Raw genomic sequence first — 9,155 nt, 5'->3', positions numbered from 1 at the left:
ATTTTATGCTAGCTGATGCCCTTGCATGAACCTGTTAAAAACGGCGCATTTGAAAATTCGTATTTTCAAACATAAAAATGTGCAAAACACGTATTAATACTCTCACTGAGGAGTAAGATAGCCAAACTTATTGATTTATATTATTAAGGTACAAAAAGATAATGAATCGTGTAAAAAAAAAAAATTTATTAATTGCGAATAGTTTTGAAATCAAACGGATTATTCCAAAAGTGATAGCTTTAGTACATTTGACGCAATTTATTTCTACTATATCCTATAGATTAAAAAAAATCCACAAGCATAATAAAACAATAATACAAAAATTATATTTTACATAAATAACTTACAATAATATTTAAGCTAGCACAGTTGGTTTTTGTGCAACTACTTTTCAAATGTTGCAAGTTTTGAGCAAAGTTGTTGCAACAGTGATGCTTTTTCGAAGTTGCATCATGCATACTACGCAGTTTGCCTTACCGAAAACGCTCAAAGTGAAAGTTTCCATCGATCATCTGAAGTAAGCTTTTATCTCACCATCGACGACTATATACCATAGGATGAGGGTACGGTGGCAACACTACTAACTCTAAAGGCCCATTCGCATAAAACTTTCTTCGCTTTACGTGAACGTAGAACAACGAAGCGCAGAAAACAAAGGGTATGCCACAATGAACGCGTTGTATTCAGTGCTTCTCTCTTATATAAATGACGACGGTTGCTGGGCAGAGCATAAAAAGATGAGAGTTGCCCAACATTTTGCTTGGATTCGCGTCGAAAAGTTTTTATTTTAACTCTATTAGTTTTAATAAAATTTGCAATCGTGGTTTCAATGCGTTATCATATTTTCTTATTTGAAATTTAATTAGAAGATTTTTCCATAGATGTAATTTTTTACCTTTAATAATTTACCACAATAGAAGAATTTTTTTAGTATGCTGTAAAATACACATAATATTTGAATAATTATAATGAATAAGAATACAAAATATAATGTTTTCACAGGTGAAAAACAAATATGCATTAAAATTAAAATTAAAAAAAATATATATACATAATATCTCGTAGCGGAATTTTAAATTTCATGACAAAAATAGCACACTAAAACTGTTTGTTTCTTTGTAGAGAAAATAAAACTTGAGCTTTTAAAAATTAAAAAAAAAACTAGTTTACTTGTCGACTATTCTAAATATTCTGCATTGCATCGCCAGTATTCAGACATAAACAAAAAATGTTACAATAAACGTGTTTTATTTGACCAGCACGTTAAGCTATTAACTTATTTTGTATGGGAGACTTAGCCAACATATTTATATTGGCTTGTCAGAACCTATTTAAGCTTGTATGTATATTGCACTAGAGTCATAGCGCCTGTTTGCTCCCTGGAACCGTTTAAAATTTTTAGGAGGATGACAAAAAAATATGTATATGTATAGAATGGAAATAACAGAAATTTAATTGTTTTACAAATGTATTTTTTGAAAAATAAAATTTCACAGTTTAAGATAATTGTTGCACATAGTTTATTTACTAATTCAATAATTAAATATGAGCAATAACATTTACATGTGCTCACAATTATCATTAAACTAATAACTATACACATAAAAACATATGTTTCTATTTAATAACTATTTTCCATAATTTTTAAAACTTATGTTTTGAATACTACTTTGCTAAATTGGAGACAAACCACCAAAATTACAGTTAATTACTAGCAATGTATGGCATGAAATATATTCAGACATCAATTGCTAAACATAAGCAATATGCAGTATCTGTTGGCAATATTGTTAGCAATTCAGATTTTTAGCAATCTTTAATTGCATGTCGAGATGCCCCGTTACGTTGCTCGAATGCACCCATTCTGTCCTATTGCTGAAAACAGTCACCGACGCAAAACCGTAGACCGAATCAGCTGATACAACATATCTTATGAGAGCCCAATGTATGTGTTGGGGTGATGTTAAAATTTAATGAACTTTTAATTATTTAAAATCATTGGGTTTTGCATCGATTCGCAAAAAGTTATGGTTTTTTTTTCGCTTAATAATTTCAATTCGTCTAGATTTTTATTTATAAATGGCTTTCGTTTTTGGTACCACACCTTCATTAATTCTTTTTCTTATTCCAGGAGCCATTTTGAACATGCGAGATATGTATGAAAATATTGAAAGAGGAACGATTCCAATAATAACTTGAAGCGATTTGTCAGTAAAAACGAGCAAGCTGTTTCCACATGTATTTGGTACTCTTCCAGAAAAAAAACAGGTTTTTACATTGAAATTGGGATTGGTAAATTTTTAAGCGAGATGTAGTCCGAATTTCGATATTAAGAAAATGTTGTGATTAATTTAGCAATTAATCGAATAATCAGAACAAAAAATTCGATGCAATTAAATTGCCTTCTGAAGAAAAATACGCGATTAAAGCTAATCATTTGATTAATCTTGCCATCCCTAGATACGAAGTCGGTTCCACTTCGTCGAAATTAGCAACGTAGTAATGAAATCGGAATAGAATAATTACTGGAGCTTGCCATATCAAGTGAGAACCACGTCCTCTTAATAAAATATTTTGTGACCAAACCTTGATCCGCGATGGCTGAGTCATTATCAGCACCGTACACCGCCCATTCAAAAATTAAAGAAAACAAATGGCTTTTTCGGTAATTGAGTAAATACAGGCAACGATGCGCTGTTTGCGCTGTGGAATTGATGATGGTTCATGCATGGGCATCAGCATGAACCTGTTAAAATCGGCGCATTTGAAAGTTTGCATTTTCAAACATAAAAATGTGCGAAATACTTATTAATATTCACAGTGACGAGTAAGATAGCCAAAATTATCGATTTATATTATAAATGTAGTATTTAAGTAACTAATAAGTTAATTTTACCTTCACTCACCGTTAGCAAATAATAATTAAAAAAGAAAGAGAGTCGATTTAGGCGGGTGCTCAAAGAACTGATCGCTAGCGAGTCGATGAAAAAAGGGAAGCGGGATCCTTCTTTTAGTCCCTTATATATCTGTTGATGTCTTCATGGTGGTGTGATCGGTGTTAAGTTGTATTTGTGTGCGTGTTGGTGCATGGTGTAGTGATGTGGAATGTATGGTATGTAGGTGTGGAATGTATGGTATGTAGGTGTGGAATGTATGGTAAGTAGGTGTGGTGAAGTGGATGTGAATTGGTGTAGTGTGACAGTGTCTTACGGTGCGGGGGATTGAGTGGTCATTTAGCCATCCCGGCCCCCTAGGCAAATTATTAGCCTAGTAGTCGATGCAGCTGTTGTAACGTTTCCACAACGCTGCTCAGACCATTGGAACGACGTGGTGGCGGTCTAGGCTGTCGACGCCGTGGTGTTACATTCCGCGGGTGTACCGCACGAGTTGAGGGTCGAGGTCCTGTTGCGCGGCTTCGCAGAGTAGGTGGCCGACCAACGTCGCGCCTCGAGATGCGCTGAAGTAGTGTGTGATGTGGTCTGCTGCAAATTTGGCACAGACCCGTGGACACACACTCTTGAGTCCCATGCGTGTGCGATAGGCAGTTTAGACAATGCCCGTGTGCCTTGGCAACTTGCTGTCGTTGCAATGGCCGCATACTTCTGAAAATCCCACAATGTTGCAGGCGATGTGGGCGCCGACAAATGGGACATCGTATGCGAGGTGCCTCTGAAGGCGGCGATGATAGCGTCGGTGAAGGTCGCGTGCCACCGCGAGGAATTGGTGCTGACATCGGTGTCGTTGCAGATGCGCTTGCAGGGGCAGCTGCAGCTGCAGATCGGGGCGTTGGGGTAGGCCCCGTGCGTGGCACGTTGGTAGCCGACCGCACAGTTGGCGTGGGAGTAGTTGGCGTATCCACATCCATGTTAATCTGTATGAAAGAGTTGTTTAATTATGCAGATTTGTCATATAAAGGATATGGATGCTCGTGCCACGTTATGGGGCATGAATGGGTCATCGTATTGATCGACCATTTTTTTTATTAGTTATTTGTTATTTTTAACGGTTATTAACGAGTTTTTCGGTTTTTTGCTTCTTGATTTGATTATTTTATTGTATTGCGGTAGTATCGGTTGATTGTTTGCGATTTGCTGTGTCGCAATTATCGGCGGTTGGGAGAAAGCATAGCTTCACGAGCGGTGTGGTTAGCATTTCGATTTGTGTACGAAGATCAACCACTCGTATGTGACCGTCGGAGCCGTAATGTAGCTTTTCAATGCGCCCAAGCCGTCATTCGGTAGGGGGTCGACAATTATCAGCCGTGAATTGAGAACGGCTTCAGTTCGAATTAATAATGTCGTGAATTCTTCGTAATTGAATTTGTAATTTCAAGCTACTTTTTTGAAGTGGGATTTGAAGCTTTTTACAGTTGATTCCCATAAACCACCCATATGAGGAGCGCTTGGGGGATGAATTGCTAATTAATGCCTTGGAGCGCGTACTTTTGTACAATCTCAGGTGAGACTTGGTTGATAAAGTCCACACAGTGTTTTTCGGTGGCTCTTTGAGCGCCAATAATTGTTTTACCATTATCGCTCATGATCTTCGCTGGAAAATCGCGTCGACCGACGAAGCGAGCAAATGCCGCAAGAAAAGCCTCCTTCGTCAGATTAGTACAAAGCTCAAGGTGCACTGCTTTTGTCGTAAAACAGACAAAAATAGCCACATAGCCTTTCATCAGAGTGGGAGACCTAAACATGGACGCCTTTATTTGAAAAGGCCCAGCAAAGTCGACACCTGTGATGGAGAAAGGCAGAGCGAAGTTGCAGCGTTCCGGGGGAAGTGCTGCCATAATCTGTGTTCTCATCTTTTGCTTGTGCGTGGTACAGATTTTGCACAAGAAAATTCCTGGCGGACCATATGTTGCATGAGGCGATGTTCGGCATGAAGCATTAATATGTGGACATAATTGATGAGTAGTGTGGCAAGTCGAGACTTCTCTGGAACAATTATGGGATGGCGTTCGTTATACGTTAGGCTTGAATTGGCAAGCCGACCATTCACACGAAGAAGACCTTTCGTGTCGAGGAATGGGTTTAGAACTAAGAGGGGACTTCTCCTGTCAATAGGTTTTGATTCTCTCAAAAGTGATATATCGCGGCTGAAGTAGCGCGCTTGCGTAGATGCGATAAGAGCGACCTTTGCTTTTTGTAAGTCTAGGTGCGTCATTGTATCGCATTGGGAGTGTAATAAAGTTACTCTTTTAAGTTTAATTTTGAGTCGCTCTATGAACTTGAGCATGTAAGCGATTACCCTGAGTGCTCGGGGATACGATGAAAATCGTTCGAGGATGTCAGTATCATCCACTGTTGTGTGAAAAGAGTCGACTTTTCGACTTTCTGGGCCAATTATATTGCGCATGGGCGATTGTGGCCAAGAATCGGGAGATTCTGTTAACCATCGGGGGCCATTCCACCAGAGGGTGGTGGTGGCAAGATGCAGGGGTTTGCATCCTCTTGTACCTAGATCAGCAGGATTGTCAGCACTGGCTACATGTCGCCAAGTGGCTGATCCTACTAGGTCAAGTATTTGAGACGTTCGGTTGGAAATATACGTCTTCCATGCATGTGGTGGTTTTTCTAACCAGGCTAGTACAATTTCGGAATCTGACCATAGATATAATTTATATTGTGCCATGTTTAAATGCGTTTGTACGATGGACACGAGTTTGGCTAGTAGTAGCGCTCCACATAATTCAAGTCGTGGCAGACTTATTGTTTTTAAAGGAGCCACTTTTGCTTTTGCTACTAGTAAGTGGCATGTGGTCGCAGTGTCGTTTTGTGTGCGAACATATATAGTTGCGCAATATGCCTTTTCAGAAGCGTCCCAGAAGCCGTGTAGTTCGACTTTGTGCTCTGGGGCATAATTTACCCATCGTGGGATTTGTATCTGTGAGATATCGTTTAGATTGCTCGCAAACTGGGACCACTTTTCTAAACGAAGTGGTTTTACTTGTTCATCCCAGTCGGTTCCATCTAACCATAATTCTTGTATTAGGATTTTGGCTTGTATCATAATTGGCGAAAGCCATCCTGCGGGGTCGAAAAGTTTTGCCACAGAGGATAAAATTTGGCGTTTTGTTATGGCGGATAATGCTGATATTGACTCTGTAGTGTATGAAAACTGGTCAGATATCGCATTCCATTGGATCCCCAGAGTTTTTGTTGTACTTTCCTTTTCGAATTTTAGGAAATTAGTATCTAACAAATTTTCATTAGGTATGTCCTTTAAAATATTAGGGTGGTTCGCCGTTATCTTTTTCAACGGAAAAGTTTTTGTTGTACTTTCCTTTTCGAATTTTAGGAAATTAGTATCTAACAAATTTTCATTAGGTATGTCCTTTAAAATATTAGGGTGGTTCGCCGTTATCTTTTTCAACGGAAACCCTGCGGTTTTGAGGGCTTTTACCACTTGTGAGAGTGACTCGTATGCTTGTGGAAGACTGTGACTTCCAGACAAGATATCGTCTACATATGTTTGTGTTTTTAACACTTTGGTTGCCAGAGGAAATTCTGACTTTGTGTTTTCTGCCAGTTCGTGGAGTGTTCGAATGGCTAAATATGGAGCACAGTTGACGCCAAAGGTAACTGTTTTAAGTTTATAGTCGCGTAGTGGACTATTAGGAGATTTTCGGAAAATAATTCGCTGAAAATCTTGATCGTCTTTATGTACGACTATTTGCCTATACATTTTTTCGACGTCTCCGTTAAGTACGTATTTGAATATACGCCAATTTAAAGTGAGTAGCATTAAATCTGGTTGAGCGTGGGGAATTCCCCGAGCTAGTAGATCTTTATGCATTAAAAACAACTCTTACTTTAGTTGTTTTTTTGTCTGGCTTTACCACTGCATGATGCGGCAAGTAAAATGAGTGGTATTTGCCGTTGATGATTTTTTCGCATGGACTTACTTCCTCCATGTGGTCTAAATGGAGATATTCTTCCAACACACCATCATATACTGGTTTGAGTTCGCCTTTTTTAAGTAGGTTTTTTTCCATACTTTGAAACTGCTGTATTGCAAAGGTGCGAGAGTGACCTAAGGCGATTGTGTTGGGAAATTGTTGTTTTAGTGGTAGTCGTACGACGTACCGACCATTATCTGATATAGTAGTTGTGGCTTTGTAAAAGTCTTCACAATACTGATCTTCAGGGGTTGTGATTGATATGGGGGGAGCTCTTCTAACTCCCAAAATTTTTTCAATTGTGAATTAAGGTATTCGTTTGAGATTTCCTCAACTTGAGTGGTCATAGTGGTAACTGGTTCCGTAACTAGTCCACTTAGGATCCAACCAAAAATAGTATTTTGTGCCAATAGTGTATTTGAAATTTTCTCCATACCCTCGAGTATTATCTGTGGTATGAGATCGCTGCCTAATAGAAGATCTATTTGAGCAGGAGTGTTGCAGTTGGGATCTGCTAGCTTTAGGTGTGAAAGCTTTTGCCAATGCTTGCTATTTATGTCATAGCTAGGAAGCATATTTGTAAGTTGCGGTAAGACTATAGCTTCTGCTTGTATGTGCTTATCTGCTTGGGGGGAAATTAGGGTAATGGGGCAGATTTTATTTGAGTTTTGGACAACTCTTCCGGCCATTCCCGTGATTTCAAAATTGGCTAGTTTTGTTGGCAGTTGTAGCCTATTTTGAGCCCTAGACGCTATGAAAGATCGTTGTGATCCTTGGTCTATTAAGGCTCTAAGTTTAAACAGCTCTCCTCGGTGTTCGATGGAGACAACTGCTGTGGGTAGTAGTACTCTACTTTGAACTTCGCTGTGTACAGTTTGAGTTTTTAATGCCTTTGCATGGTGCTTCTTGGCAATTTTCGGGATTTCGCACTTCGGGATTTGCTGTTGCAACTAAACCAGTGGCTCTTTTCATATTTGCGCTGTTTGGGGGTGAGCTGGAAAATGTGTTGTAATGCAGCATTGAATGATTCGTTTATGACAATAAACGCAAAAATGTTCCTATCGACAATATTTAATTTTTTGAATTTATCGCAAGATTTAAGTTTATGCCCTCCTGTACACAGTTCGCATGACGTTTGTTTATACTGCTCGGACGTGAACGATTGATTTAAAAAAAAAAATTCTATTTAAATGGTTATTGCTACTGGTTTGGGGTCTATTAACGCTTCTATTGAGGTCGTTTTGAACGTTTTTAGTTCTAACTAGTTTTTTGTCTACCCTTTCTGCTATTTCATTTTGGGTAGTTAGAAATTCTTTCATTTGCTGTCACGTTGGCATTTTTTCCGAGATGAGAGCGATTGCGCCCACAAAAGTAACGATTTTTCTGGTAATGCCGCGGTGCATATATTTACCAGAATAGGGTCCCAGCTGTCTGTGGGAATATTTTGTGTCGATAAAACCGACAAACAATTAGAAACAGTGGATTGTAGTCTAATAAATTCATCACTTGTTTCTTTCGGAATTTTAGGCAAGTTCATTAGTATCGTTACTTGTTTATCGACCAATATTCTTTCATTTTCGTATCTCGCTTTTAGAGCTTCCCAAGCCAGATTGAAATTATCGTCATTTAGTGCGAACTATTTGACTATGACGCCTGTTTGACCTTTTGTTTTGTATCGGAGGTGATACAATTTTTGTGCATTTGTTAATTTTGGGTGGTTTATGTAAACGGCTGTAAACATGTCCCGGAAGGAAGGCCATTGTTCATAACCACCATGAAAGATTTTTGTATCACATGTGGGCACCTTGAGATGGATGCCTGAATTTGACTCTTGACATTGAATTTGTGGCAGCTCTACTCTCGGATGTCTGCTCCACATCCTATGTGCTATGGCTTTAATTAATTTTAATTGATCCGAAATCATTGCTTTTGTTTCTTCAAACTGGTCTAAGCAGTTTTCGTACTTGGCCGAGGATTTAAAATTTTCAGGTAGATCTGAGTCGTCAGATTCTACTATTGCGTCATATGCAGCTTGGAGACGTGTCCAGAAATTATCAAGATTTTCCTTTTTGATTTCTAATACCGATTCAGAATTGTCCTGAATCGGCGAAGATGAGAATCTAGTGCAGTATCTTATTAAACTGTCACTTTCCGAAATGAATTTAGTGTAATTGTTAGTAAAATGTCTTTACCCCTCTTTTGCTTTGTAGCACCTTGCTTTGAGCGTGTAGCTTCTGCAGGTGTACATAGA

Source organism: Bactrocera oleae, chromosome 3 (assembly GCF_042242935.1).
Source record: "Bactrocera oleae isolate idBacOlea1 chromosome 3, idBacOlea1, whole genome shotgun sequence".
Classification (NCBI taxonomy): domain Eukaryota; kingdom Metazoa; phylum Arthropoda; class Insecta; order Diptera; family Tephritidae; genus Bactrocera; species Bactrocera oleae.
This window is presented reverse-complemented; position numbering follows the sequence as displayed.